The sequence below is a fragment of the Gracilinanus agilis genome, chromosome 1 (genome assembly GCF_016433145.1).
Source record: "Gracilinanus agilis isolate LMUSP501 chromosome 1, AgileGrace, whole genome shotgun sequence".
In the NCBI taxonomy this organism is placed as follows: Eukaryota; Metazoa; Chordata; class Mammalia; order Didelphimorphia; family Didelphidae; genus Gracilinanus; species Gracilinanus agilis.
The window spans coordinates 539,562,037-539,567,985 of NC_058130.1; the positions used below are offsets into that span (position 1 = coordinate 539,562,037).

Below are 5,949 nucleotides of genomic sequence, written 5' to 3' on the forward strand. Positions count from 1 at the left end.
CATCATTCTAAATGAATTATTACAGTGGTGTGTTCACACCGCTAGAGTTGAGGTTATGTTAGCATCTCCTCTCAGCCATTTTAATCCACTGTGGGACGAAATTTGTCATGTAAGGTCTCTGCCTGAGAGTGACTCTTTTTCTCGAAACCTGGTTTTTTAAAATAATTGGTCCTACCAAGTAAACACTATGATATGCATTTTAAAATGGAGGGAGACGGGAGGGAAGAGACGACGCTCTTATCTACTTTCAAGTTTGTTCTTCCTTTTGACAACAGGACGGAGAGACTCCGTCAAAATAGTGCATTTCCTCACACTAGATGGCCTGCATCTTGAACTCAATCCTAGCATTTTTTTTAAAGCCGATACCCATGAAGAAAGAACAAATTAAAGGGCTCCTTTCTCTCTCGCTTCCCTTTCTTGCTTTCTTTTTCTTCCCTCTTAATTTTTGTTTTTCATTAGCCCATCTTTTGTTGTTTCTGTTCCTAAAACCCCAGCCAACTGAGACTTCTTCCTGTCGCTCAGTGACCTTGGCTTTATATCACTCTCAGCAATGACATCAGCAAGCATGTGGGGACGTTTGTCAGTTTGTGGATGCCCGTGACATATTAAATGGCATCCGCTCATTTTCCCAGGCTGAAGTCACCTTTCACACTGTTCGAAGAAGGCTGGCAAAAAGGCTGTAATAGCATACTACAGCCATCCGCTAGCTCTGGGTATGTCATAAATAACAAAGCACATGCTGGCTAGAACATGGAATAATTACAAGCCCTGATTTCCTGTATTCGGGCAGCACGCTGGCTGGAAACTGTTCCGTCTTCCCCCCAAACAGAAGAAACGTGATAACCCTTCTCACACCACAAAGTCATAAAAGAGAATGAGACTCAACAGCAGTGCCATGGAAATCAGAACAAAGCAACTACAGGCAAGCACATTAAGTGGGGTTCTTAATTGAGTACTGCATACTGGAAAAATCTAGAGACAGAACATGTTCTCTGTTTACAAACTTTTGTCATTGAAATAAAAGTGAAATATTGGTTTCTAGCATGAAAAGCTAAGTGGACAGATTTTTTTTTTAATGTTACCATTTTATAGGATCAACTCTCAGAGTTGGAAAGGACCTGGAGGGTGATCAAGTACCACCCAAAGTTTTTTTTGTTTTGTTTTGTTTTTTTTTTATTCAAAACCCATTTATTTGATACATCTTTTATACCTTTGTTCAACTGGTGACTGACAAAAAAGAAAACAACTGACAATCAAAAATATGGAACGCTTCACGAATTTGCATGTCATCCTTGCGCAGGGGCCATGCTAATCTTCTCTGTATCGTTCCAATTTTAGTATATGTGCTGCCGAAGCGAGCACCCACCCAAAGTTTTCATTTCATGACCATGACTGCAGCTTGGTGGTATAGTAGATAAAGCCCTGACCTGGAATCAAGAAGACCTGAATTCCAATCCAACCTTAGATGCTTCCTTGCTATGTGACCCTGAGCAAGTCATTTAATCTGTCTGTGTCAGTTTCCTCAACTGTAAAATGAAGATAATAATGGCCCTACTTCCCAAGGTTGTTGTGAGGCACAAATGAGATAATATTTATAAAGTATTTGGCACATGGTAGGCATTATGTGAATGTTAACTATTATTAAATGAAATATAAAACAAAAACCCAGATTCAGATGATATGGTGGTATACATAGGGAATCTTAGAGAATCAACCAAAAAAAAGTAACAGAAAAAAATACCATCTTTAGCAATGTCACAGGTTAAAAATATACCCACATAAATCATTGGCATTTCTATTCACCACCAACAAAGTCCAATGGAAAGTGACAGAAAAGACAATCCATTCAAAACAACTCTAGGCAATCTAAAATATGTAGGGTTATGCCTATAAGTTTCTCTTATCCAGTTCTGATTACCTTGATTGATGCGTCAAAACTGGATAAGTTTGACTACCCAACACTATTTGGAAGGTCTAAAGTAGCTGAAATAACATAGCCATGGTCACACTGCCAATATGTATTAGAGACATGCTTCTCACCTACTTACATCTCGGCTCTATATCTAAACACACCATCTCCTTTGATAGTCAGGGCTTAAAAGAGTTTTCATAAAATAAAACTCCTGCTCTTTTCCCATGCTTTTTCCCTCCCGAGAAATCATCTTTCTCGGGCTACTTCTCTTTCTCTCTCTTCATTTTGAATACTCTGGGTATCTTGCTGCATGCAGGTAGGAGAGTCAGTCTATGGATTTCCTACCTAGAGAGCTCCAAATATAAATTACAGATGAGATCCAAATTTTGAACAAATTTATATGAAAATGAATGATGTGGAACTTTCTGCAAAGTGCAAGTTTTAAACTTCTAAACAGGTACATATTCTAGAAGCATCGGATCCATTACCAACAGAAAAAAAGTAACAATTTTATTAATCAGTTCACCATGGCATGTATGAACTTCACCTCCTCTTTCAAACATACACACTTGAAGTAGAGAAGGGGGAGAATGCTAGAAGTAGTAACAGTCAATAATGCTAGTTAGCTTTGATGTTTAACAGAAGAAATGGAGAAAGTGCCAAGATTGTTTTAATCTCTGGACTTTTTAAAAATTTGAGTTTGTTTAGAGGTGAAAGTAATGTTGCTTATAAAGTATACACAAACATGCTTTCAAAACAATATCATAAGTACTAAAAATAACATCCACCTGGCTAAGCCCCCTTTCACTAGGATTAAAATTTGCTTTGTGGCATTTTGATTATTCCTTCTAGTGGCTAAACTATAGTAAAAGGGAGAATTCTAGCCTCTGATTATTTTGAGATTATAAAAATAGTTTCTTGATTTGTAATTTGATTCTATTTCTATTTGAGGGGTCAAATTTTGGCATAAAGAACAAGAGGGTTGAGAATGAAAAAGAATGCAACAGATTGGTAACAAACCTGACAGTACAAAATATATTAACCATATAGATGTGGAAGAGACATCCTCTTCACTTTATAGACAACTAGGAAACTGAGACTGAGGTAAGAGTCTTGCCCAAGATGACATAAATAGTAAAAATCAGAGATATGACTTGAACTTAGCTCCCCTAACCCTCTAAGTACAAAACATGGAAGGAAAAGAAAAGTAACCAGAGTTAGAATGGTTTCAGTGCTGTAGAACATGTCGAGCCAAAGTGTTTTGTTGTCACATAAATTTGCTCAATATTTTCATCTTGTCTGTAATTTAGATTTTGGGCTCTCTAGGTAAGGAAATCCATAAATCCATAGACTAAGTTTCCTCCTACCTGCATGGATGAGAATACTCAGAATATTAACACAAAATAAGTCGGTCACTTGAAAGAGAAGTAGCCAGGAAAAATTTCTTGGAAAAAATAAAGTATAGGGAAATGGCAGGAGTTTTATTCTACAAACATAAAATGTTAATAGAAAATATAATCTAAAACATTTAACAGACACACATGTTAAACAAGCAGAGGAGAATAAAGAGCTTAAAAAAGAAGGGAGCCCACAATTAATATAGTGAGAATGGGGAAAATAAATCTGAGGGGGATAATATAGAGACAAGGAAATTGGGTAAAATAGAATTCTTTATTTTAAAGGGGATTAAATGAGAGCCAGAAATACCAAGCAGTTGAACAAATGTTGCTCCAATTTAACCTTTGTGACAAAAAAATGGCTCTTTTATTTACTGGATTCTTTTTTTTTTTTATGTCAGCTGGTATATTGCCAAAGCTCTTGATTCCTCTGCAGCTAATTAGGACCCTTGTCTGGATTTGGACCCTCAAAATAAAGGTCAAGGCTGCTAGTGGGTCTCTCACTATTTTCTTGGAGCATTTCATGTTCCTAAAACTTTTAACTCCTCCATTGCTGGCAGGCTAAATGGCTGTGCCTCTTCCCTAGGCAAAGGCACTTTGTTTAAATCTTCATTCACTTAATCCCCCAGTAGTTCATTTAAACACTTTAACTCAACTTAAATGTTCACTCCTTGCAGTTTTTGGTGTTTCCCAGAGATACCACCACCTGGGAACATCATTTCATCTCTCCTACAGCTAGTGAACATCAGGACCCTGTTTTTCCAAGCTGCCACTGCTTTCCTCCAATTTAAAGCCTGAGAGGAAGATGCTAATCAGAGCAACACCTAAAACAATTGGACTCTAGGTATGTTTAAGATCCTGGGGGGGGAAAGAACAGCTTGAAATATAAATGATTCCTAATCATGACAAGAGGTCATGAAAATCTGAAAAGCAAAGCAAAGGACTTAGGGAATAAAATGGTGGGTTGCATTAGTCCCCAGATCAGCATGCAAATCTAAGACAAAGATTGCCCATCCATCTCCTACCTTCAGAAAAAAAAAAGAATGTTTCTTGACAAAAAAAATGAGGTATAATTTACAGAAAGAATGTGATCACTTTCTGAAGCATGCTGATGCAACTTTAAATTTAACTTTTAAAATAATTTATTAAGTTCCTGGATTTTTGGAGCAGGATCAGAATATAATAATGATAAGCAATTACAAATATTAACTCATTTTATCCTCACAGCAACTCTGGGAGGTAGTTGTTGTTATTCAGTTGTTTTTTAGTTATGTCCGACTCTTTGTGACCCCATTTGAGGTTTTAGGTGCTATTATTATTCCCATTTTTACAGATGAGAAAATTGAGACAAAGAAAGACTAAATGACTTGGCCAGGGTCATGCAAATCCTGAGGCAAGATTTGAACTCAGTGCTTGCTGACTCCAGGTTACTCTTTCCACTACACAGTCTAGCCACTCAATTGCCACTGGAATAATTTAAATTAGAGTACAAACATAAATGTTAGCAACAGAGATTCTTCTTTTAAAAATCAGTTCATTTCAATAGCAATAAGGGATAAAGAAAAAATTAAAGAAATCAAAATGAGCAAAGAGGTTATAAAATTTTTTGCAGTGCATATGATGGTATATGTGGAAAATTCTAGAGTCAACTAAAACGTTAGTTGAAACAATAATTTTTAAACTGTCAGAATATAAAACAAGCTTATATTAATCATCAGCATTTTTAAATAACACTAACAAAGCTCTTAAAGAAGAGGTTGAAAGAGATACCTCATTTAAAATAACCATAGGCAGGATAAAATACACGGGAGTATAACTGCCCCCCAAAAAAAACAAGAACTACATAAACATAACATCAAACACTTCTTACACAAATAAAGGAGACTGAAGTAATTGAAAAAATAGTAATTGTTCATGGGTGGGAAAAGTCAACAAAATTAAAATAGCAATGCCTAAACTAATATATTGACTCAATGCCATCCCAATTAAATTACAAAAAAACAATTTTATTGAGTTGGAAAAAAATGATAACAAAATTCATTTGGAAAAACAAAATGTCAAGAATATTAAAGGGATTAATGAGGAAAATATTAAGGAAGGAGGTCTAGCAGTAATATGTTTTAAATTGTATTATAAAGCTGTAATTGTCATAACTACCTAGTACTGGCTAAGAAATAGAAAGGTAGATCAGTGGAGCAGAACAGAAATGCAACAAACTGTAGTAAAAAATTATGGTACCCTTGTATTTGACAAAAGTAAAGAGCCAAATTATATATACTAGGGATAAGAATTCACAATTTGGTAAAACTTATTGGTAAAACTGGAAAGCAGGCTGGCAGAAACTAGGTATAGACTAATATCTTATACCATTGATCAAGATAAGATCAAAATGAATACATGACCTAGACATAAAGGGAGATGCTATAAACAAATTAGAAAAACAAGGAACATATTACCTATCATTAATGAATAGGAGAAGAATTCATCAATAAACAAAAGACAGTGAGCAGTGTAAGATGTAAAATTAATAACTTTGATTACATTAAATTAAAAGGGTTTTAAACAAATAAAACAAATATAGCCAAGGTTAGAAGGAAAGCAGAAAATTGGTGGAAATTTTATAGAGTGTTTCTCAGACAG

At 35.4% G+C, this 5,949-nt stretch overlaps 1 non-coding gene across 1 annotated transcript; it reads right to left on the reverse strand.

Annotated features, from left to right (window-relative positions):
* Positions 1-1,255: 1,255 nt before the first annotated feature.
* Positions 1,256-1,362, reverse strand: LOC123232628. The gene has a single exon (XR_006505157.1). It is a non-coding gene; the product is annotated as a U6 spliceosomal RNA (small nuclear RNA).
* Between the last annotated feature and the right edge of the window lie 4,587 nt (positions 1,363-5,949).